This window comes from Hyla sarda, chromosome 7, assembly GCF_029499605.1.
Source record: "Hyla sarda isolate aHylSar1 chromosome 7, aHylSar1.hap1, whole genome shotgun sequence".
Classification (NCBI taxonomy): domain Eukaryota; kingdom Metazoa; phylum Chordata; class Amphibia; order Anura; family Hylidae; genus Hyla; species Hyla sarda.
Window position 1 is genome coordinate 105,280,488 of NC_079195.1, and position 24,742 is coordinate 105,305,229.

The 24,742-nt window shown below is 44.0% G+C and overlaps 1 long non-coding RNA gene across 1 annotated transcript in view; it reads left to right on the forward strand.

The window, feature by feature from the left end:
* The window catches only part of LOC130282260 (uncharacterized), a 60,549-nt gene extending 37,812 nt beyond the window's left edge, over nucleotides 1-22,737 (forward strand). The window contains exons 3-5 of the long non-coding RNA XR_008846307.1: nucleotides 19,865-19,918; nucleotides 22,478-22,513; nucleotides 22,606-22,737. This is a non-coding gene — a long non-coding RNA (uncharacterized LOC130282260). The remainder of the gene's footprint in view (nucleotides 1-19,864; nucleotides 19,919-22,477; nucleotides 22,514-22,605) is intronic.
* The last annotated feature ends 2,005 nt before the right edge of the window (nucleotides 22,738-24,742 follow it).

The window sequence follows — 24,742 nt, forward strand, 5'->3', positions numbered from 1 at the left end:
TTGTCTACATATAGTCTGGTTTGCACGATAGCGGTGCAAGGTTCAACTAACCGCAGCAGGTCAATGCGTTGCAGTACAGTGGGTGGGTAGTTCATGGTAGGTCGGTACAGTTCAGGATGTCTTCAGGTAAGTTTGTACAGTAGGAAGTTTAGTTTTTCTACTACTTAAGCTACTGGGTCAGGGTTTTTTGACCTCTTAAGGCCTGCTCTCGGTTGCTGTATGGGCACAGCTTTAGCTGCTGTTGTTAAGGTCACCAGCCAGGTAGGTACAGAGAACATTTGTGACGTCATCACAAGGGAAGTTGCTCTGACCTTGTCACAATTTCAGTTCCTCACAATAACTCATTGACGACCAATCTGGGAGGTGATCTTCAGGAATTCTTAGGTCGTTTTCGCAGTGGTGCAGCATCACAACACTGGTTTCCTCCGCAGCCTGGAAGTCAGGCTGTCATGATAATTATGTTCAAAGTCCCCACAATGTGATGGCGGATGTCATCAGATACTGGTTTTGGTAAATTCTATAATCATTTTACTCCTGCACAGTTTTGTGCTTTTGCCCTCTAAAGGCTAACCCTTGTTCGCGTTTTTTTGGGCACACTTCAACCGCTTTACTATACAGTGTTATGCATATGTGTTATTAGTGTCTTTGCAGGAATCCACTGAAGAAGTCTTATCTACTGGGGTAAGTATGTCTTGCCGTTCATGTGTGGAGCCCCGAACACAATGTATGTTTAATTTGTTATCTTTCCATTCTCATTCTATCCTCTACTTCATCCATAAACGCATTATAATCACCCATCACTGCAATTGGTATATTTCCTACACTTTGAGCGTACTTGCATAGACCAAACAAAACCCCAGATGAGTAAGGGCGAGGCACATAGACAAATGCCAACAGTAGCTTCTTACCATCATAATTTTGTTATAAAAAAAAAAAAAAAAAATATATATATATATATATATATATATATATATAAAAGGAACCGTCCTCGGGGATTCACTCTGGGATCGTCCTGGACTACGCCACAGGATGCGTTTCTTCTCAATAAACCAGAATACAAATGTTTATAATGCAAATCGGGCACCTTGTCAGTTTTATTAGACAGGTTGCAGGGAAAAAAAATAAACAAAAAGCAGGAACAAAACTAAATCCTAGACCGTCTGGTCACTGACTAAACTGATAAGCTTGTCCTGACTAACAACCGCTGAGCTTCCCTCAGCCGGTTAAAAATATGTCCCCTGCAACCTTCTACTCACAATTCATGTCACTCTTTGAGCCACTCATAGCTCAGGCTGTGTACTTCTCAGCAGGCTCTGTCTCTCCCCTACAGCCCACTTGCTGTGAAGAGCCCAGATTAGACTGACTCTCCATCTTATATACACACCTCCCTTCCCTCCTGCCTCATTAATTAGAAGCAGGTGAGAAATACTTCAGGGTGAGCAAAGGAAATACACAGTTTCCTTGCCACCTTATCACATATCCTCCCCCCCCCCCACTTTGCTCAGACCACCGGGAAGCAGCACATGTATTTGAAAGGCAGAAACCATCTGCCTTTCCTTTCTCTTGGACAACTTTTGTCCTACAGCCTCTGAAGTCCTTGACTTCTTTCTTCCGGACTTTTACCAGCCACCAATTGCAAGTATCTCGGTCACACCTCTCCAGTACCAGGTTCTTCACCCTGGTGTGGGCAGGGTTCTTGAAATTAAGGAAAGAGAGGACCGATGCTTCTAAACTTTGTCTTCTTCTGGCTTGCCGGACCTCTGCCTCTGCTATAGAGTATCTTTTGGCCTCAGTGGCTTTACCAACCACTGTCTTGTTCTCTGTAGCTTCATAGGACCTCTAACACAAGTCCATCTCAGTCTCAACTTTAGAGGACTTTCCACCTGGTTTCACCTCACCAGCTTTCTCAGGTTTGGCTTCAGAGTCTTTGGCTCCTTCAGATTCTTGTGTAGAATCAGCTTCTACTACCGTTTTGCTCTTCTCTGCAGCTTCTTCAGGCTTACTCTTCTCTTCACCTGTAGCTTCAGTTGTGCCATTTTCTTTACTCACAGCTTTTGAGGTAGACTCTGGTTTAGCTTCTGCTTCAGAGGGTTTCTCTGCCTCAGCATTACCTTCAGAATTTTTGGTCTGCTCAGGTTCAGAGGATTTCCCGCCTGACTTCTCCTTAGTCTCCACTTCAGAGGATTTCTCCCCAGATTTCAGCTTAGTCCTAGCTTCAGGGGACTTCTTACCAGGCTTCACCTCAATCTTAGCTTTAGAGGACTTTTTACCAGGCTTCACCTCAACCTGTGCTTTAGAGGACTTTTTGGCATTCAGGGAAAGCATCCATGTATCCTGTAACTTCTGCCCCAGAAGCCTTTCTTGAGCCAATTGCACCATAGCTTGGTCTCTGCTCTCTTTTAAGATCTTCATCTCTCCTTCCAGCTTTACATATTTCAGCTGCTCATTCTTGAGTTTTGCGGAGATCATCTTCTCACTGTCCAGCAACTGTTTCTTGGTCTTCTCTACCTCATTGATAGACTTTCCACTCTCACCAATCTGTTCAGATTGATCTGAGATCTGCTGTTGCAAGTTCTTCTTTTCATGTTTCAGAGTCTCAACTTGTTCCAGGGCCTTCTCATAAGCATTCTTCAGCTTGAAGATTTCAGTGCTCACTCTGCGGGCTTCCTTTTGAGCTGCCTCAAGCTCAGCCTTTCCCTCTTCATACTGCTCACGGAGCAAGTCATTGTCATGACGGGCAGATTGAAGAGCATGTGCAAGGGCATTCTTTGTCTTGACTTCCTCCTCAATTTGTCTCTTATCTTTAGAGACACTATCCAGATTGCTGGCAAGATCATAAACTTCCATCTTCATTTCATTCTTCTTTTTTTCTAATTTTTTCATGGCTACTAGCCTAGCCTTGTGATCACTCTGCAGAGTCTGATATGCACCATGTAGAAGACTCACTTCTTCTTCCTGGAATGACATCCGCTTGGCCAGACTCTCCACTTCACTCTCCTTGCTGGTCACAAGACCCTGGGAGCGGGACAGTTCATCCTGCAGAGCCACGGACTCACTTCTGTGTTGCTCCATGACTTTTTCCAGCTGAAACCTTGCCTCTTGCTCTTTCTTAAAGTCAGCAAGCGATTTGTCCCTCTCCTCTGTCGAGCGATGTACCTCTTTTTCTTTCTCCGTCAACTTCATAGAAACCATCTGCAGGGTTTCATTCAGATTCTAGATCTGCTCCAGTTTTTTCCCAAGGCCAGCCCATCTTTTCCGAGACCTTTTACTGACAGTTGTCTCCTCACTCTCGCTGTTAGACCTTGAGACTTCCTCTGGTCCTCTGTCAGACACTCGAGCCAGCTCTTCTCCATCTCTAGATGAAGTCTCCACCTTTTCGGGGTTGCGGCCACTTGTGCCTCGTTATCATCATCAACAACAGGTGCCACCGACACCTGGCTCTCTTCCTCTCCCATCACGTTGGCAACTCTGGAGACTCTTGCTAAACACTCCTGTCGGACCGGTAATCCCTTGGCGGAAAGTTTGTTGCTCCTAGCAACAACTTCAATGGCTCTTGGCACCAGCGAGTCCAGGTGATTCTCGAACAGTTCCTCTGAACTGTCTCTCTGCTCCTTGGCAGACTTTTCTTTTGTCTTGTCACAGTCTCTCCACGGCCTGGCAAAAATGACTAGGGCTCCTGGGTCTGCAACAATAGCTGCTCCAGTGGTTCGACCTTCCTGGTTGCAACCTCTCCCTGGTCCAAACGCCACATCTCCTTCACTAAGGACTCTGTCTGTGACCGTAAGCGCAGCCCCCAGCTCCACCGGTACTCTCTTCCGGAGTTTTGGTTTTTCCACAGGCATCTCTGTAGCTTCTATTCCAGTCACCTCTATAACTTGACTCGCGGACTGTTCTTCAGCTCCCCTAATGGTCTGGCACACTCCCACCTGACATATACCTAGGGTCTGCTGACACTCCCCGTTCTCAGCCTCTGCTAAGTTACTGTCCCCTTCTATGTGGTGCAAATCAAGTGTTGTGAGCCTATCAGGTGTTCCTGCTCTAGTCACCTGACTATTTCCCCACAATTGCTGAAAAAAATGGAAAATCCTTCCCCAGCACTACTTCATACTGTAAGGAAGGCTCTATTGCAACCTTGTGACTTATGGTACCATAGGGGGTAGAAATACACACATTAACTGTTTTATAACCCCAAATACCGGCTTGTATAGACATTACAGCAGGGTCTGTCTTTCTGCAGCTAGTCTTTACCAGACTTATTACACATTTTGGATCTAACAAAACCACCATCTTTTTACCTTCTATTGCCAGTTCACACAGGATTTCTTTTGTCCTGCGAGAGGTGGCGACAGTACTTTTTACATCAGAACACATTAACATAAGTTTTTCAAGAAAAACATTATCAGCCTGCATGGGATCACAATATACAGCACCATTCACACAGTCCAGTAGAGACACCCCAGTTAGAGATGAGCGAACTTTTCAAAAATTCGATTTGGCCGATTCGCCGAATTTTCCCGAAAAGTTTGTTTCGATCCGAATTTATTTGCGGCAAATCGATGTTAAAAAAGGCTATTTCTAGCCTACATACAGCCTCTATAGGGGTATAGAACACTTTGCTGTGTCCTAAAACGCATATGGAGTGTGCTGGGGTAGTGAAATAATACTGTTATTCAGAATAGCATGCAGATTACCGGCATCGCTCTTAGAATCACTGCCGCACAGCAGCACAATGACAGAGCCTGGTGGTGGCATCAGTGTCAGGAGACCATATAGTGACTGAATGACATAGCGTGGCAAGAGGAGACTATTTAGTGGTTGAATGGCACAGCGTGGAGTTGGCTGATGCACTAGTACACTACACACCAGGGCTTCACAATCCCCCCCCAAAAAACAACACAATATATGACATTTTTGACAAAGATTTCTCATTGGTAGCACCCGCTATCCAAAAGTTAGAAATTTCCAGACCCAGGCCCCACCTCTTCGGCATCAGTAACCCATATATTGCCTGTAGGACACTGACTGGAGTTGGCTGATGCACCAGTACACACCAGGGCTTCACAATCCCCCCTCCAAAATCAACACAATGAGAAATTTTTGTCAAAGATGCTACCAGCTATCCAAAAATTTGAAATTTCCAGAACCAGGCCCCACCCCTGTCGCATCAGTAACCCATATATTGCCTGCATGACACAGCCTGGACTTGGCTGATGCAAGAGTACACACCAGGGCTTCACAATCCCCCCTCAAAAACCAACACAATATATGACATTTTTGTCAAAGATTTCTCATTGGTAGCACCCGCTATCCAAAAATTTTGAAATTTCCAGAACCAGGCCCCACCCCAGCGGCATCAGTAACCCATATATTGCCTGCATGACACAGCCTGGAGTTGGCTGATGCAAGAGTACACACCAGGGCTTCACAATCCCCCCCAAAAACCAACACAATATATGAAATTTTTGTCAAAGATTTCTCATTGGTAGCACCCGCTATCCAAAAATTTGAAATTTCAAGACCCAGGCCCCACCTCTGCGGCATCAGGAACCCATATATTGCCTGTAGGACACAGCCTGGAGTTGGCTGATGCACCAGTACACACCAGGGCTTCCCAATCCCCCCTCCAAAATCAACACAATGAGAAATGTTTGTCAAAGATTTCTCATTGGTAGCACCCGCTATCCAAAAATTTGAAATTTCCAGAACCAGGCCCCACCCCTGTGGCATCAGTAACCCATATATGGCCTGCATGACACAGCCTGGAGTTGGCTGATGCAAGAGTACACACCAGGGCTTCACAATCCCCCCCAAAAACCAACACAATATATGACATTTTTGTCAAAGATTTCTCATTGGTAGCACCCGCTATCCAAAAATTTGAAATTTCAAGACCCAGGCCCCACCTCTGCGGCATCAGGAACCCATATATTGCCTGAAGGACACAGCCTGGAGTTGGCTGATGCACCAGTACACACCCGGGCTTCACAATCCCCTCCAAAAAACAACAACATTTTAGAAATTTTTTAAAGAAATGCCTTTGTGTAAGAACAAGCACATATCCAACAGTTCACAAGACTCTATAATGCAGGACGGTGGACCACCCAAAAACATTCTTCTCAAAAATAATAAACCACACAATGTTTGAAATTTTTTTACAAAAACTTATTCAATATGTGTGTAAGCGCATCTGTCTCCAAAAGATCAGATCACCAAAGGACTTTTTTCGCCCAAAATGATGAAGCAGAGTTCATCCCTGTCCGTATTTATTTATTTTTTTTTCATTAAAAAATCACATGCAACAAGCGTTCCGTTGTGTAACGATTAGCATTCTGGAAAATTCAGTTTTATTACTGATAAAATGATCAGTAAATAAAAAAAAAACACTACCCAAGAGTGTTTAATTACCCCATACATTGCACCAGGAGCAGTCAAGAGTAGGCCTTAGCAGTACCCAAGAGGCTTTAATAACCCCCTACCTTTGCACGATCAATTGCAAGATCGAGCAATACCAGGTGTGTTATGCCCTCTGATTTCCGGGGCCGCAGGCGCGCTCCACTGAACGGATTAGTGTGTCTCTATCTTTCATCGACCGGTGCTGGTAACCCGTTAACTCCCGGAAAGGTATGCTGCCGCGAAGCAGGTGGTCTCCCCCGGGCACGTTTGGCTCCAGAATTTCCACTACTGCCACACCACGCTGACTGCCAACCGTGGTACTCAAGGGCAACCTGCAACTCTCTTCTCCCGATGATGAACCCCCTTCTCCTGAGATCGAGCAATAACAGGTGTGTTATGCTCTCAGATGTCCGGTGCCGCAGGCGCGCTCCACTGAACGGATTAGGGTGTGTCCATCTTTTTTTGTAGCACCCGCAATCCAAAAATTTTAAATTCCCAGACCCAGGCCCCACCTCTGCGGCATCAGGAACCCATTTATTGCCTGAAGGACAAAGCCTGGAGTTGGCTGATGCACCAGTACACACAGGGCTTCACAATCTGCCCCAAAATAAACAAAATTGTATAAATGTTTTTTTTAATGTAAAACTTTGTGTAAGCACAAGCGCATATCCAACATTTCTGAAGACTCTATAAGGCAGGACGGTGGACCACCCAAAGACTTTCTTCTCAAAAATAATGAACCACATAATTGTTGAATTAAAAAAAAAAAAATTTGAAATTCCTAAACCCAGGCCCCACCTAGGCTGCATCAGTAACCCATAGATTGCATGAAAGACACAGCCTGGAGTTGGCTGATGCATGAGTACACACCCGGGCTTCACAATCCACCCCAAAAAAACGCAATTTTTTTTGAAATTGTCTGACAAAATACCTTTTTGTTAAAACAAGCGCATATACAGAAGTTCAGAAGACTCTATAATGCAGGACGGTGGACCACCCAAAGACATTCTTCTATAATATAATAAACCACACAATATGTTAAAAAAAATTGTAAATAATTGAAATTCCAAGACCAAGGCCCCACCTCTGCTGCATCAGTGACCCATATATTGCCTAACGGACACAGACTGGAGTTGACTTATGCACGATTACACACTACATACCTGTCACCCGGGCTTCACAATCCACCTCAAAAAAACGCAAAATTTTATCGAAATTGTTGGACAAAATACCTTTTTTTTAAAAAAAAACAAGCGCATATACAGCAGTTCAGAAGACTCTCTAATGCAGGATGATGGACCACCCACAGACATTCTTCTATAATGTAATAAACCACACAATATGTTCAATTTTTTTAAATAATTGAAATTCCAAGACCAAGGCCCCACCTCTGCTGCATCAGTAACCCATATATTGCCTAACGGACACAGACTGGAGTTGACTTATGCACGATTACACACTACATACCTGTCACCCGGGCTTCACAATCCACCTCAAAAAAACGCAAAATTTTATCGAAATTGTCGGACAAAATACCTTTTAAAAAAAAAAAAACAAGCGCATATACAGCAGTTCAGAAGACTCTATAATGCAGGATGGTGGACCACCCAAAGACATTCTTCTCAAAAGTAATAAATCACACAATGTTTGAAATTTGGTTAAAAAAAATTATTACATGTGTGTAAGTGCATCTGTCTCCAAAAAATCAGATGGCAAAAGGATTCTATTCGCCAAAAATGATTAAGCAGAGTTAATCCCTCTCAATCAATTTTTTTTTCATTAAAAAATCACACGCAACAAGCGTTCCGTTGTGTAACGGTTAGCATTCTGCAAAATTCTATTTTATTACTGATAAAATTACCAGTAAATTTAACAATAACACTACCCAAGAGTGTTTAATTACCCCATACATTGTACCAGGAGCAGTCAGGAGTAGGCCTCAGCAGTACCCAAGAGGCTTTAAAAACCCCTTACCTTGCCCGATCAATTGCGAGATCGAGCAATATCAGGTTTGTTATGGCCTCAGATGTCCTGGGCCGCACTAGCGCTCCACTGAACGGATTAGCGTCTCTCTATATTTCAAGGACAGGTGCGTGTTGCACGCTGAAACCAGTTTGTGATAGGGATCTGTGATTGCAATGATTTAATCTTAAAACGAGGAATTACCAGTAAGTGAAGGTCATAAGCTGGCATTTATTAAGTCCCTGCCCTTTGTACACACCGCCCGTCACTATAAGCGATTGGATTAGTTAGTGAGTTGGTTAGTGAGGTCCTCGGATCGGCCCAGGCGGGGTAGGAGAAGGCCCTGGCAGAGCACCGAGAATTTAACGATCATTGTTGAAATTTGCATTAAGCATGTATTTAGCTACTGCTAAACATTCAAAAATGTAAGGCCCAAGGCCAGAGGCACCAGGGAGGCAAGTAGTTCCTGAAAGATACAGAATGAGTTTGGAGCATGCATTTGCAGTACCCAAGAGGTTTTCATAACCCCTTACAGTTAAAGATCAATGTTTACATTTGCATTAAGCATGTATTTAGCTACTGCTAAACTTCAAAAAATTATAGGCCCAAGGCCTGAGGCACCAGGGAGGCAAGTAGTTTGTGAAAGACACAGAATGAGTCTGGAGCAGTCATTCGCAGTACCCAAGAGGGTTTCATAACCCCTTACATTTAAAGATAAATGTTGAAATTTGCATTAAGCATGTATTTAGCTTCTGCTAAACTTCAAAAAATTATAGGCCCAAAGCCAGAAGCTTCAGTTTTCCCCATATTAGGAGCATTGTTGTCCCCCAGATTAGGCAGCATAGATGTCCCCCAGATCAGGACCATAGTTGTCCCCCAGATTAGGCAGCATAGATGTCACCCAGATTAGGAGCATACTTGTCCCTCAGATTAGGCAGCATAGATGTCCCCCAAATTAGGCAGCATAGTTGTCCCCCAATCAGCGCGGGCCGGTCAGAGCCAATCAAAGGGCCGTATGTGTCAAGCGGGCCGTACAATCCCCAGGTCTTCCCCAGAGGGTTTCATGACCAACCACAATAGAGAAAATTTTGTTGTAGGAGCATGGTCAATCTACTCAGACCCATCTGTCATTGGTGGCTGGAAATCCTGGCTGATCCATCCCTGATTCATCTTGACAAACGTCAGTCTCTCCACATTTTTAGTGGACAGACGAATTCGCCTTGGGGTGACTATGGCCCCGGCCGCACTAAACACCCGCTCTGATGGCACACTACTGGCCAGGCAGGACAGCTTTTCCAGGGCAAACTCCGCTAGTTGCGGCCATAAATCGAGTTTGGCTGCCCAGAAGTCCAGCGGATCTTCAACAGTTGTTGGCAGGGTCATGTCGAGGTAAGCCATCACCTGCTGGTTCAGGACCTGCTCCATGTCCACCTGCTGCTGATGAGTAGCTTCACTATGCGGCTGAAGGAAGCTACTCATCAGCGACTGTAGACTCAGGCTGCTGCTGATTGAGCCGGTACTGCTCCTGCCACCCCTCCCCTCCCCAGCAGCAGTGGCAGTGGAAGGTGAGCGCAGAGGGCCCCCCCGAGTCAGACCTGCGAGTGGATGGGCCATGTGGCATCGGCCAACCGACTACGTAGAAGCTCCCTGAAGTAGGTCAGTTTGTCCTCCCTCTCAGTGGGTGTAAAAAAGGCCCCCATTCTGGGCCAGTAGCGAGGGTCTAATAAGGTGGAGATCCAGAAGTCATTGCGCTGACGAATTTTGACAATTCGGGGTCACTACGCAAGCAACTCAGCATGCATCGTGCCATTTGTGACAGTGACTCACTGGGACTACCTGCCTCCATCTCCACTGCATACTGCCACGGTGTGTATGGGTCCTCTGTCTCGCCTCCCTCGTAATAACCCTCCAGCTCCTCTGGCTGCTCCTGCTCCTCCCCTCCTGTCCAATGACCAGAAACACCGGCCATCTCATCCACCGTAAACTGTGCTCCGTTCTGCCCCTCATCATCCTCCTCCAGTTCATCCCCCACAGGACTCATGTAGCCTTCTCATGTAGGCGCAACATCTCCATTGCCATGACCAGCCATGTTTTCAATCATTTTTTGGAGTAAATGTAGGAGTGGAATTACGTCGTTCATGGCGTAATTCGAGCGACTAACAAAAAATGTGGCTTCCTCAAAGGGCCTCAGCAAACGGCAGGTGTCACGTATGAGCTGCCACTCGTTCACATTGAAGTTACACAGGGGAGTACTCCTATCTGCTTGTATCATCAAAAAATCCGTGATGGCTTTTCTTTGTTCGTATAGTCTGTCCAACATGTGCAGGGTGGAATTCCAACGTGTGGCAACGTCACAAATGAGACTGTGTTGTGGGATACCGTTCTGGCGCTGCAGCTCAAGCAAAGTGTGCTTGGCGGTGTACGAGTGGCTGAAGTGCATGCACAGTTTCCTTGCCATTGTCAGGACATCTTGCAAATGGGGTGAAGACTTGATGAACTTCTTGATAACCAGATTCAACACGTGCGCTATGCAGGGCGAATGGTTCACACTTCCTTGTCGCAGCGCGGCCACAATGTTCTTCCCATTGTCGGTCACCATGGTTCCCATTTCCAGATTTCGTGGAGTAAGCCATACTCGGATTTCTTCCCTAATGAACTTCAGCAGTTCCTCCCCTGTGTGACTCCGTTCGCCAAGGCAAACCATGTGAAGGACGGCTTGACACAGCTGTGCCCTACACACGTTGTACGATGAAGGGCCACGAGATTTGGATGTGCAGTGGAGGCCGAGGACACGGGGGAGGAGGAGGCGCACACTGTAAAAGGACCAACTGCCTGGGAGCGAGAGCGTGGTGGAGGAAGCGGTGGGACCTGTCCAAGTTGCTGCTGTGGCTGTGCAGGAACAACATTTACCCAGTGGGCCGTAAAAGACATATATTGTCCCTGCCCGCAGTTACAGCTCCACACATCGGCGCTGCCGTGCACTTTTGAACACACCAACAGGCTCAAGGACTGGCTCACCTTCTCTTGTACAAACTTATGCAGGGCTGGTACTGCCTTCTTCGCAAATAAATGACGGCTTGGGACTCTCCACCTCGGCTCGGCACAAGCCATCAATTCCCTGAAAGCTGCAGAGTCCACCAGTTGGAAAGGGAGGGACTGCAACACCAGCAACTTGGACAGGAGCACATTCAACTTCTGCGCCTTTGGATGAGTGGGCGCATACTGTTGTCTCTTGGACATGGCTTCGCCGATCAATTGTTGGCGGAATGGCTGACTACGAGCGGAGGAAGCAGGAGAGCAAGAAGGATGGTTTGACACAATGCTCCCTTCGGCTGAGGTGGGGGAGCCTTGTCTGGATGACGGAGGGAGCGGATGGCCACTGGGTGATGCGGCAGGTTGGACCACTACCTCGGAGCCACGGTTATCCCAGGCCGCTTTATGGTGGCGAATCATGTGTTGACGCAGGGCCTTGGTGCCGAGATTGGGACCCTGGCTACCCTTCACTTTCTGCCCACAGATTTTGCATGTGACTACGCTAAGGTCCTCCGGATTCTTTATGAAGAACAACCACACCGCAGAGTAGCTGATTTTCCGACCCGTAGTTCGCACTATTTCACTGCTATTGGCGCTGTCTCCAGGAACCCCTTTTCCACTACCTCCCTGAATGGTAGCTTGCCGCGAAACAGGTGGTCTCCCCCTGGCACGTTTGGCTCCTGAATGTCCACTACTGCCACCACCACGATGATTGCCAACCGTGCTACCGCCTTGCTGCCTCATAGACAAAGAGCAAATCTCTTCTCCTGATGATGATGAAGCCCCGGCTTCTGCACCCGGCTCCCAATTGCGATCGGCTTCATCATCATCAAAAGATGTGTCTGCCTCAGGACCCTGAACAATTGAAACACCGCCTCCCACGTCACTCTCCGCATCACTACTTGCCCACCTTTCGGAGCAAGCAACGCATGTCTCCTCACATTCTTGGCTGCCCATTAGATGCTGACTGTCCTCTATTACATCGTCCTCACTAAATAGTGGAGCTGAACCCAAAGCATGAGATACTTCTTTGGGAGATGGAACAGCATGGGACAAAGGCAATGGGATTACGGGGACTGCTCCCGGGCCATGCCAACTGAGGGTTGTGTCTGAGGAACCCACCGACTCTTGACTGGGGTTGTGAGATGTCGCTTGTGATGATGGGGATGAGTGTGCAAACCAATTGATGAGGAGAGATGGGTCGACGACACGACCGCTGGATGTTAACGGGAGCTCAGGCCTAATGCTGCGACTCCTGCTGCCACTAGCCCCAAGTCTGCTGCCAACTCTGCCTGACATATGTAGGCCTCTGCCCCTTCTCTGTGCATGTCCTGGCACTTCCCTGCCTGACATACTTAGTGCGTTTATGAGGGTATAGAACAGCAGCAGGCGATTACTTACGGCTGTCCTTTCAAAGTATATAGGCCCTAGTCAGAATAACAGTTACTAATAGTACACTCCTTTGTTGTATGTATGCCCTTTGCAATGATGAGCACACTGTTAAGCGTATTTATACGCAGAAAAAAACTTTTTTTGTTGTATACACCAGCCAGTGTATACTAATGTGTGGAATAGCACTGAATTTAGCACCGAGACAGAAGTACAGGTACTAAATAGTACACTACTTGGTAGTATGTATGCCCTTTGCAATGATGAGTATTTGTATGCAGGAAAAACTTTTTTTTTTCTTTAATACACCGGCAGGTGTATAACGTGTGGTATAACACTTAATTTAGCACAGAGACAGAAAAAGGTGGTATATGGTACACTATTTGCTTGAAATTAGGCCCTTTGCAATGATAAGGCCATTGAAAAAGCATATTTTTATGCAGGAAAACCTTTTTTTTCTTTAATACACTGGCAGGTGTATAACGTGTGGTATAAAACAGAAATACAGGTACTAAATAGTACGCTATTTGCTTGTATGTAGGCCCTTTGCAATGATAAGGCCACTGTTAAGCGTATTTTTGCGCAGGAAAGCCTTTTTTTTTTCTTTAATACACCGGCAGGTGTATAACGTGTGGTATAACACTGAATTTAGCACAGAGACAGAAAAAAGGTGGTATATGGTACGCTATTTGCTTGTATGTAGGCGCTTTGCAATGATAATGCCACTGAAAAAGCGTATTTGTACTCAGGAAAAACTTTTTTTTCTTTAATACACCGGCAGGTGTATAACATGTGGTATAACACTGAATTTAGCACAGAGACAGAAAAAAAGGTAATATATGGTACGCTATTTGCTTGTAATTAGGCCCTTTGCAATGATAAGGCCATTGTAAAGCGTATTTGTACTCGGGAAAAAAAAAATTTCTTTAATACACCGGCAGGTGTATAACGTGTGGTATAACACTGAATTTAGCACAGAGACAGAAAAAAAGGTGGTATATGGTACGCTATTTGTTTGTATTTAGGCCCTTTGCAATGATAAGGCCACTGTTAAGCGTATTTGTACTTAGGAAAAAAAATTTTTTCTTTAATACACCGGCAGGTGTATAACGTGTGGTATAACACTGAATTTAGCATAGAGACAGAGTAACAGGTGAAAAATGCTAAAAAGGCACTAAAGTCCACACTGATATGACTTATTTCTGAACAGCAGCATGACCCAACAGTGCAGCACCACCCAAAAAAAAAATCCAGGGATTAAACCCTAAATTGCAGCCTGTCACACAATTCTGAGCAGCAGAAGATTTGTGGAGAAAAAAAACCTCAATAGAGCTGAAAAATGAGGAGATGAGATGCTTCAGAAAGTTCAGGCAGCTTGGAGATCTGTATGAGGCAGCTGACAGCTATCTGCCCCTCTCTGCTGCAATGCTCAATAACGTGAATTGGAGGTTTAGCTATCAATGATCCTTCTCAGAGTAACAGCACAGCACTCTGCACTCCTGCCTTTCCCTAATGCTGATGTGACTAGCAGTTGCAGTGTAACGCTGTGGTATGAGTTATTCACACACACACAGTCCCGTCCTCTCCATCTGAGTGCATAGATGAAATGAAGTGAGGCAGCCGCCGATTATAAAGGAGCTGTGACATCACAGGGGTCAGTGAACACTGATAAGCTGCATCTCACATGTGGTTCTGGGTCAGCCCACCTACCTTCATTCCCGCCCTCCCATAATCCCCTGCCCCATGTAGTCACATGTGGATCCGCCATCTTAGCTCTACAATAGCCTGGAACGCTGTAAAATGAAGTTTAATGAAGCGATTCGTGCGATAGAATCGCTGCGATATTCGTATTCATTGCAAATCGAATTTTTCATGAAATTCGTAACGAATTCGGGTTCGTCAAGTTCGATTCGCTCATCTCTAACCCCAGTCCTCACTACTTCCGGAACCTTTGGATGTGAACTCTCAGGTGCACTCTCGCCATCCCACAGCTGCCAGAAATACAGAAAGTCTCTGCCCAGTACAATTTCAACTGTAAGTTCCGCACATACCTTCATCATATGGCTTACTGTCCCAAAACATGTATCAATTTGAACAGTCTTACCGGGCTCCGGGCGGGACTTCACAAAGGGAATTATTTCCGGCATAATCCGAGATACAGTCTGGCAAAAATCCAACTCCACCAACAGTGGGACTCCACTCACTAATAACTCACGGGTCCTCTTTTCCATCTTTGTGACCATCAGTTGTGGCCCATGTCGGTTGCTCCCAGCAACAGCCTCCCGATGGCGACCCATTTCCAGAGAGAAACGCTCCTCCACAGACACCATCCTGTGCTTGAACTCCTCTGCTGGGCTCATCCGAGTTGCAACATGCAGGGGGTTGCTCCTAGCAACGGCTCAACTGCAACTCATCCATTGGTTGCCCTTGGCAACGGTTTGCCCGCATCCTCCACCATATTGTAAGGAACCGTCCTCAGGGATTCACTCTGGGATCGTCCTGGACTATGCCACAGGATGCGTTTCTTCTCAATAAACCAGCAAACAAACGTTTATAATGCAAATCTGGCACCTTGCCAGTTTTATTAGACAGTTTGCAGGGAAAAAAATAAACAAAAAGCAGGAACAAAACAAAATCCTAGATCGTCTGGCCACTGACTAAACAGATCAGCTTGTCCTGACTAATAACCGCTGAGCTTCCCTCAGCCGGTTAAACATATGTCCCCTGCAACCTTCTACTCACAATTCATGTCACTCTTTGAGCCACTCATAGCTCGGGTTGTGTACTCCTCAGCAGGCTGTCTCTCCCCTACAGCCCACTTGCTGTCTCCTAGGAAGAGCCCAGATTAGACTGACTCTCCATCTTATATACACACCTCCCTTCCCTCCTGCCTCATTAATTAGAAGCAGGTGAGAGATACTTCTGGGTGAGCCAATGAAATACACCCTTTCCTTGCCACCTTATCACAATATATATTCCTTTTTAGTCTATCTTTGACCCCAGTTCTTCAAGATCTACTCCCTTATGTATCAACACACTTGCTCCCCTTGAATAACTCGTATGAATCGTATGATATTGACTTGAGACCCACCTTCTCTGTAAGATTCTATTTTTCTCTAATGTTAAAGGGGTACGCCACCCTTAGACACCCCCGCAATCTCCTGGCTGCACCCGGCGTTCGTTTAGAGCGTCAGGTGCAGAGCCTGAGGCTTGTGACATCACGGCCATGCCCCCTGAATGCAAGTCTATGGGAGGGGGCGTGAAGTCCGTCATCCGTCAGGCCCCCTCCCAAAGACTTGCATTCAGGGGGCATGGCAGTGATGTCACGAGCCTCCGCCCCACATTGCCAGTCCTCTGGCACAAAGCAAAGTTCGCTCTGTGCATCGGATGTCTTGGGTGCCGCAGCCAAGATCGCGGAGGTCCCCAGCAGCGCGACCCCTGCAATCAGACATCTTATCCCCTATACTTTGGATAGGGGATAAGATATCTAAGGGTGAAGTACTCCTTTAAGTGTGTTTTTGGTAAATGTTTTTCTATTACTTTGAAGATTGCCGTTTTCAGACCGCTTAATTCTATCAGCCAACCCCCTCACATTTCAGATTACAATTCTTATTACTTATCTAGGATATGAAAAAAGGCAAAAATAAAAAGCACCCTAAGTCCCCTCTGCTCCTTCCAACCCCCCGTTCCCCTATGGAACACACCAGGAACTACCTGATACTTTCTCTTAACCTGAGCCCAACCCTGGCTAGGCAATTTACAATTTACTCACAGCAGAGGAAAAAAAAAAAAAATCCTATACCTTACTTCAGTCCCTATACCCTCTACAGTCTGGTCATCTCTTTTTCGGTACTTCCCACTATCCCTTCAACACTCCTACTTTTTCCTATATCCCTGCCACTCTTTAATTTGCTGGAAGTCTTGCCTTAACACAGCAATACCTTGCCTTGCCCCACTAAGTTGGTCTTAGATCTCTATCATAGCTGCGTTTGTTTTCTCTACCCTTTCAAGTATTCTTTGCAAAAGATCAGCTGAAACCTCCCTTCCTCTATTCTCTCACTCTTGTATTCATTGTGACTCTCCTCCACCTCCTCCAGCATTATATCCTCATTTTGTTTTCCTTCTTTTTTCCTTCTTGTCACCTCCTGCTGTCTTAATCTTCCCCCCTTAATTGTGGAGGAACTAAGAAAGTGTTCTATTGTAGCACCACCCACAGCTTCCTCACTTTCCTCCTGTCGAGAACAATTTGATCCTCCTGACCTCCGACTTAACACACCTTTCTCCCTCCTATCTTTTCCTCCCACATTTCTTCAACCAATCATATCCACAAAAGAAAAAAAGAGAGAAAGAGAAAAAAATGTTGTACAATTTCAACAATAAGGAAGTCTCAACAGAAGTTATAACCACAGATAATGTTTATAACCTCCACTATGTCTACTGAATATGATAGCACAAAAAATTCTAGCAGCAGGTGACTTCTTATCAGTTGTAATCCTATATATTTTCCCAATTTGCAGTACAACCAGAGCTAAAGGGGTAGTCCAGTGCTAAAAAACATATCCCCTATCCTAAGCATAGGGGGTAAGTTTTAGATCGCGGGGGGTCCAACTGCTGGGGCCCCCCGTGATCTCCTGTACGGGGCCCCGGCTAGCTAGGCAGATAGCGGGTGTTGACCACCGCAAGAAGCGGCGACCGACACGCCCCCTCAATACTGTGCTATGGCAGAGCCGGAGATTGCCAAAGGAAGCACTCCGGCTCTGCCGTAGAGCTGTATTGAGGGGAGGATGTCAGCCGCCGCTTTGTGCTTTGTTCAACATGCCCCCTTCCTGCAGGCTGCCGGGGCTCCGTACAGGAGATCGTGCTTTTTTAAGCACAATAACCTAAGATCTTCACAATGTCTTTGCATCCAAGATTTTATCACACAATTTCCTTAGATTTCCCCAATGTCTTTAGTAATTTATAATCTCTTTCTACTGACCATATTGACTATTAACTGTATAGTGAAGCGTTACTATGTCTTCCAGACACACTTGAAACTATCACAGTTGTTTTATCACAGTAAGTTGGAGCACTGCTGCTCTCACCACTCCAACACCAACCACTGACTGAAAGTTATTTTGCCACCTCTGTCATCCTCACATTGTTGCGTGGCTTTCACTTTCACCTTCTTCACCGCAGCATCCCAATTAGCTCTCGCCGTGTATCACATGTCCCATGCCTCTCCTCCTGCTCCCTCTGCAGAGCCCCAGAACCAAAGATTGGAAAACACCGCCACTTCACCACCCTACGCCTCCCCATTGCGTCCAAGTGCTCCAAACTCTCCGTGCCTCCATGTCACCACCTCTGCTATTTCGCCATTCTCTGCTTAGCCACTTTGCCCCTCTGCTGTGCGATCGTCACCATAGTCCACCAGCCCCATAAATGCCTCCTGATTTCACAGCTTCCACCGGTTAAAGCCTGCGAAGTATTTAGAGTGGCGTAGTGTGCATCTGCTCACATGCTCCTCCTACTCTTTAATGGGACTGACCTGCATTATCATTCAAAGCTGCCTATATGGACTGGCCTGCATTATCATTTACAGCTGCCTATATGGATGACCCGATGGTCCTTTGCAAATAATGAAGAAGACAGAGTATTCACGGAGGATATCCACCATTAAATATTGGTGGCCTTTCCTAAAGATAGGCAATCAACATTTACCCATTAGTGGTTCAAATATGCCTTTGTAAAATGGTCACTAAAAGGTCTTGGGCAAGAACGGGTTTACAATGTCAGCTGTACCTGATGATGGCTAAATAATGACAGCTGATCTCCTGCTCTTATGGCCGGGATTGGAGAAATCTCTTATTATAATTGGTCAACCTCATAGGTGCCATGATTAAAAGCGGCCATGGCACCTAATGTATCCCCAGGATCCCCCCTATAAGCCCATCTGCACCTCTATAATTTAATTATAAGATTAGGCTGAGTTTACATGGCAGCTGGAGGACTAAAAAAAGAAGTAAAAAAATAGGCCTAGAAAGCCCTTTATTTTTGGGAAAAATATGGTATATCCACATACATAAGACCTGAATTATAAAATTGTTAAAAATAAAATGTAACCCCATATGGTGAAAAGATTAAACATTTTGCCAGAATTGCAGTTTTTTTTGTTTGATAATCCTGCCTCCCAATAAGAAAATAAAAAGCATTTGAAAAGTCAGATGTTCCCTAAAATGTATAACAATGAAAACTGGAACTCTTCCAGAAAAAATACAAGCCATCATAAGAAAACAAAATGAAAACATATTTCTATTCTTTTATCTGAATTTTAAGTTTACGGAAACAGCTTATATCTGTAACATGTTTTTTCAGTGAACTTATCAATTATACAGTATGTCCTCCAAAATAGAGCCAACAAAAAAATGATCATTCATTCTGCATAAAAATGTTCTCATATATCTAGTGCAGAAGAAGAGAATCCAGGATGTTTGGTGCAATCTCTCCAGTAAAGGCTGTGTTTGAGTCTAAGGGTATGGATCATTTTCTATTGAATTAAACTGCATAATAGCGTTAATCTACACTAGCTCGGAGGCGGTATAAATTTTCACTACAATTTGTGGTGGGACAAAAGCTTTAAGGCTTCATCCTATAGAATAGAGTTGAGTGAACTTACAGTAAATTGGCTCATAGCGAACCTTGCAGCTCGGCTGTTGATTACTTCAGTCTGCATAAATTAGTTTAGCTTTGCAAGGTCTCCAGTTGCCTGGAAAAGGTGGATACAGACCTAGGAGACCTAAGACTGTAATCCCAGATTTTTCCAGGACACCAGAGCCCTTGGAAAGCTGAACTAATTTACACAGACTAAAGTAATCAACAGCCGAGCTTCAAGGTTCGCTACGAGCCAATTTACTGTAAGTTCGTTCAACTCTACTATAGATCATTACTTAGATAAGTTAAAACTAAAAACATTTTTTTTAAATGAAGACATTTGTTAGGCAATATGAATAAGACAATATACTTATACTTTATAATGTATATATAATGCGTTACACCAAAATGATTTTACTGAGCAGAGAAAAACTAAGTCTAATCTTTTCTGTTCTAGGTGCAAAAGATGTTGAAAGCCATGGAACTATATTTTTTCCTGTACCAGGATGAAGTAAGTTATATAAAAATATACATATAACATTCTCTATAGACATTAGATTTTGTTATGGCAGACTTCACCGGTTTTGAGGGATGTGTCAGTAATCTAATGTCTATGTGGATAGCCATAGTATACCCCAATTTCTATGGACACAGATGGTATAGGTGACCTGCACCATTGTTTCTATCAATGAAACTGATACCAGAGGTTCTTCATTCCAGGGAAATAACATGTCCATTTACTAAGCCTACAGAATTGTCCAGAGTAAAAGAACCTTAGAGTACAATCCATTACTATGTAAAGAATTTAACCTCTTCCCACTCTGCACTATAATAACATTTCACTGCTTGTAGGTTGTTCCATGATATTATGGTGCAGTGATTATGTGGGCAAAGAGCTGTGTCTGCATCATGACTTGTAGTTATCAGCTGCATTATACGGCCAACATCCTGCTCTAGTTACCAGGATCAGAGAAAAGCCTATCCCAACAAGTTAGCCTCTTATAGGCCAAGGTCAACAGTGACTCCTAAGGAGATTGAAAGAAGGGAGGGGAGATCACAATTAGCTATTTTGTTACTATGGTAGCCAGAGGCTTAACCCCTTAAGGACTCAGGGTTTTTTAATTTTTGCACTTTTGTTTTTTTCTCCTCACTTTCAAAAAATCATAACTCAGTTTTCCACCTACAGACCTATATGAGGGTTTGCTTTTTGTCCCACCAATTTTATTTTGTAATGAAATCAATCATTTCACCATAAAAGCTATGGCAAAACAAAAAAAAATATTTTAATTTGCTTAACTTCTTTTAAAAACAAAACTTTTGTACTGAAATTAGCATGTCTAAAACTGTCATTTGCTGACCCCTATAACTTTTTTTTTCTCTATATGTGGATGTGTGAGTGCTAATTTTTTGTGCCATTATCTGTTGTTTATATCAGTGCCATTTTTGTTTTGATGGGACCTTTTGATCGCTTTTCCTACATTTTTTTAGGGTATAAAAAGTGACCAAAAATACGCATTGTCTGTATGGTTTAATTAACATTATATTTTTATAGGTTGAACTTTTACACACGTGGCAGTTCCACATATGTTTATGTTTATTTTTGTTTACAATTCTTCATGGGAGAAGGGAGGTGATTCAAACTTTTATTAGGGATGGGGTTTAATTAAATTTATTAAGAGTTAAAAAAAAATTAACACTATTTTTTAGACCCCATAGTTGACTATAACACGCAATCATTAGATTGAATACACTGAACAATGCTATGCCATAGCATAGCATTGATCAGTGTTATCAGTGCCTTATTGCTTCAGGCTGCCATGGCTAACTGGAGCTTTGGATTGCTGATCGGACAAGGTGGCAGGTAAGGGCCCTCCCGCCGTCCTTTTAGCGGACATCGCAATTTCACCACTCCCGTCCCGATCAGCTCTGCTAAGCAGCTGTGATTGTTCATTTTTATTTTTTTTTGCATTTTACACGTCGCAATCAACTTTTATTGTGAAGTCTAAGGGTTTAATGCCGGGCATCACGAAGATCGATGATGTCCGGCAGTAGACACAGGTCCCACCACCCCGCTATGACGTGCACTCAGCTGTTGAACATGCTCTCAACTTCTGAGCGCATGTCATAGCAGGGGAGAGGGTGCAGGACTTACATGCATGCCCTGAGTCCTTAAGAGGTTAAAGGGAACCTGTCACCAATTTTATGGTTTTATGCTTCTGAAACTGCGGATGGGAAGCATAAAACAGGTGGAGGTAGCAGGGTGCCAGGACACAATGATTAACTCCGAATCCTATATATAGATAGTCAAGCAGTTGCTCTTCACCCCACCAGCACTGAGTGAGAAAGATGCATTGCTCAGGGCCAATTTGGTGAGAAGCAGTTACTGGGATATGCCCCCTGTGACTACTTACCTGAGTCTTGGTGGCATTTTTAAACTATGATAGTCTGAAATGCCCGAGCGTTTCATAGTTAATCATAGTGTCTTGCCATCATTCTGCCTTCACCTGTTTTATGCTTCCTGTTCTTTGGGCAGCATAAAATGGTGACAGGTTTCCTTTAACAAAGTATAAATGTAGCAACCGCTATCTTCATCGAGGCAGTGCAACATCTTTTTAATGCAAATTCTCCAGGCCAGGTGAGAGAGGTTAGTGGCAATGTACATAGTACTATATACAATACTGGTAAGTAACAGAGGTTAGGGATGGTGCATGCTGTATCGTATGCATCACCACTCCAGGTACAGGAGTGTGGAGTCCAGGTATAAACAGTAGTCTCCGTTCCTGTGTGTACTGCACAAACGTTGGTGTGTTGAGCCAATAGCATAGTGTGCCATGGAAACAGAGGAACGAGCTGATGAGAATGATTTTATATATGTATGTAGCTTACATATAATCGGACAATAAAGGCTGAATTTCATCGGGTTTCCTTTATTCTTAATAGAATAGCACAGAATGCTGTAGCTATATTCTGTAGAAAACACCTCCAATGCATAAGTAAGTTCTGAATAACTAGAATAAATTGAAAAAACAATAACCTCTTTCTGTATTATTTTTCATTTATGTTTGGACAGATAAGAGAATCTGGATTGAACATCGCCGACTACTATGTAAGTCATATTTCAAATAACAAGCCACATTTCATTTTAACATTTTCATTTGTTCCTCCCCTTATTAGCCATAACTATTTTTTTTTATTTAGATACTCATATGTGGACTTTGCTGGGCCAATAATATTTTGTGATGACTTCCTTCTTTCCAAAAATTATGCTGGGAAACAAACAAACAAACATAATATTCATGTGAAATTGAAAAATAAACTATTTTGAGAATGTGTGTGTGTGTGTGGGGGGGGGGGGTAATTCTTATGTAATTTATCATGCTGTTAAACTGACATGTTATTACGATTTTACAGGTCAATGCAAATACAACGTTATGAAATTAATATGGTTTTATGTTTTAAAATAATGCTTTAAAAAAATATCATGACTTTTAAATTTTTTGGCCTATGGAGCTGTTTTCAGCTTTTTTTTTTGTTTGTTTACGCTATTTACCACCTGGGAATAATACTTTTATATTTTAAGATTAGATATTTACGCAGGCAGTGATTCCAAATATGTTATATTTTATTTTATATAAATTGTTTGTTATTTAAAAAATAGGAAAAAAGGGGTGATTTAAATCTCATTTGGAAGGGGTTAATTTATATTTGTAAAGATAAATATATTATATTTTACACATTATTAGACAGCCTAGGGTAGTTATATTCAAACTGAGGTCCACCAGATGTTGCAAAACTAGGCTTTGTAGGTTTGCAACATCTGGAGGTCCACAGTGCGGAGACCACTGCCCTATGGGACTTGTATGGCTTTTACAGATCAATGCAGGAGATATGTCCTTTATTGATCAATGCAATCTACACTCTATCAATAAAAAAGCCAAGGGCAGCCTCGCAAGGCAAGGTAAGCCCTCCAGGTACCAGGAAACGGAATCCAATCCTTCATTTAGATGCAGCTGTGAACTTTGACAACTGGCATCTAAAGGGTTAAAGGGGTACTCCGCCCCTAGAAATGTTATTAGGGGATAACATATCTGATTGTGGGGGGTCCAGCTGCTGCAGCACTAGGGCGTTCATTAACACAGAATCCTAGGGCCTTTACTAGCCATATCGCCCCCTCCTATAGATATTAATGGAGTGGGGAGTGGCGTAGTGTCACAAACATGCAAACCCCAGGCAAACTAGCCAGAAGACCGCGGGGGGTCCCAGCGGCCGCACCCCTGCGATCAAACATATTATCCTCTATCCTCTGGATAGGGGATGATATGTCTAAGGGCAGAGTACCCCTTTAATATCCCACAGCAGCGATCACTGCATGTTGGCTACTAGCCATGGCCTACCTTTACAGAAAACAGCCAGGGTATGGAGCGGGATTTGCACCATATACCCCTTACAGCACTATGACATACATTTTACGTTAAAGGAGTTCAATGAGTACTGTCATTTCAGGCAACTAAATAGAATTTAATAGAGTATTGATGAAGATAAAAACCCATGTGAAATAGTTATAAGCATTATATTTCTTGCCTCTAGGTGTCTCCTTCATTACTAAAACATCATCCACTGTATGTCAAAAGCACATTCTGTCTCTGTCCATAGACTTGCTAAAACAGAATTTAGGAAGTGTAGGTGGGATATTCTGTGCTCTGTGTACTCTCCTGGCTCTCAGTCAGTTAGATCTGAAAGAGTTACTGTCAGGGCACAGCTCACATGGCAGCATGGACTAACACTCTCTTCTGTCAGCAAGGAAATCAAATTACATTTCACATTTTGGTAAAATGTGTTTTTTTGTAAAAGAGAGCATAGCTTAAACGGATTGTCCAGTGAGGGCGATAAGTCTCTGATCACAGGTATCCAACTGATGGAAACCCCCACGATCTACAGAATAAGACCCTGGCTCTCAAAAAGAGGGTGTGCTGTGGATGGCATGTCCTCATTTATGTCTACGTAAGTGCCGAAGATACCTGAGTACAGCACTCGGGCATCTCCGGCAATCCTATACAAATAAATGGAGCACATGTTTTCTTCAGCACATGCTGTAAGAGATGGGAGAGAGATGGTGGGACCCCCTGCAATTAGACACTTATCCCTATCCTGTATATGAGATGCCATACTATGTGTCAACAATTGGGCCAGAAAGCGGAAACAGTTTAAGCCAATAGCTGATCTAAGCTTAGTCTAAGTGTAGTGTAAGAGTTAGATAGATTCATCAAACAGCCTTGTACGCCTGTAATAAGTCTGACACATTCTAGGACTGTCTAGTATGGAATGACACTGTATA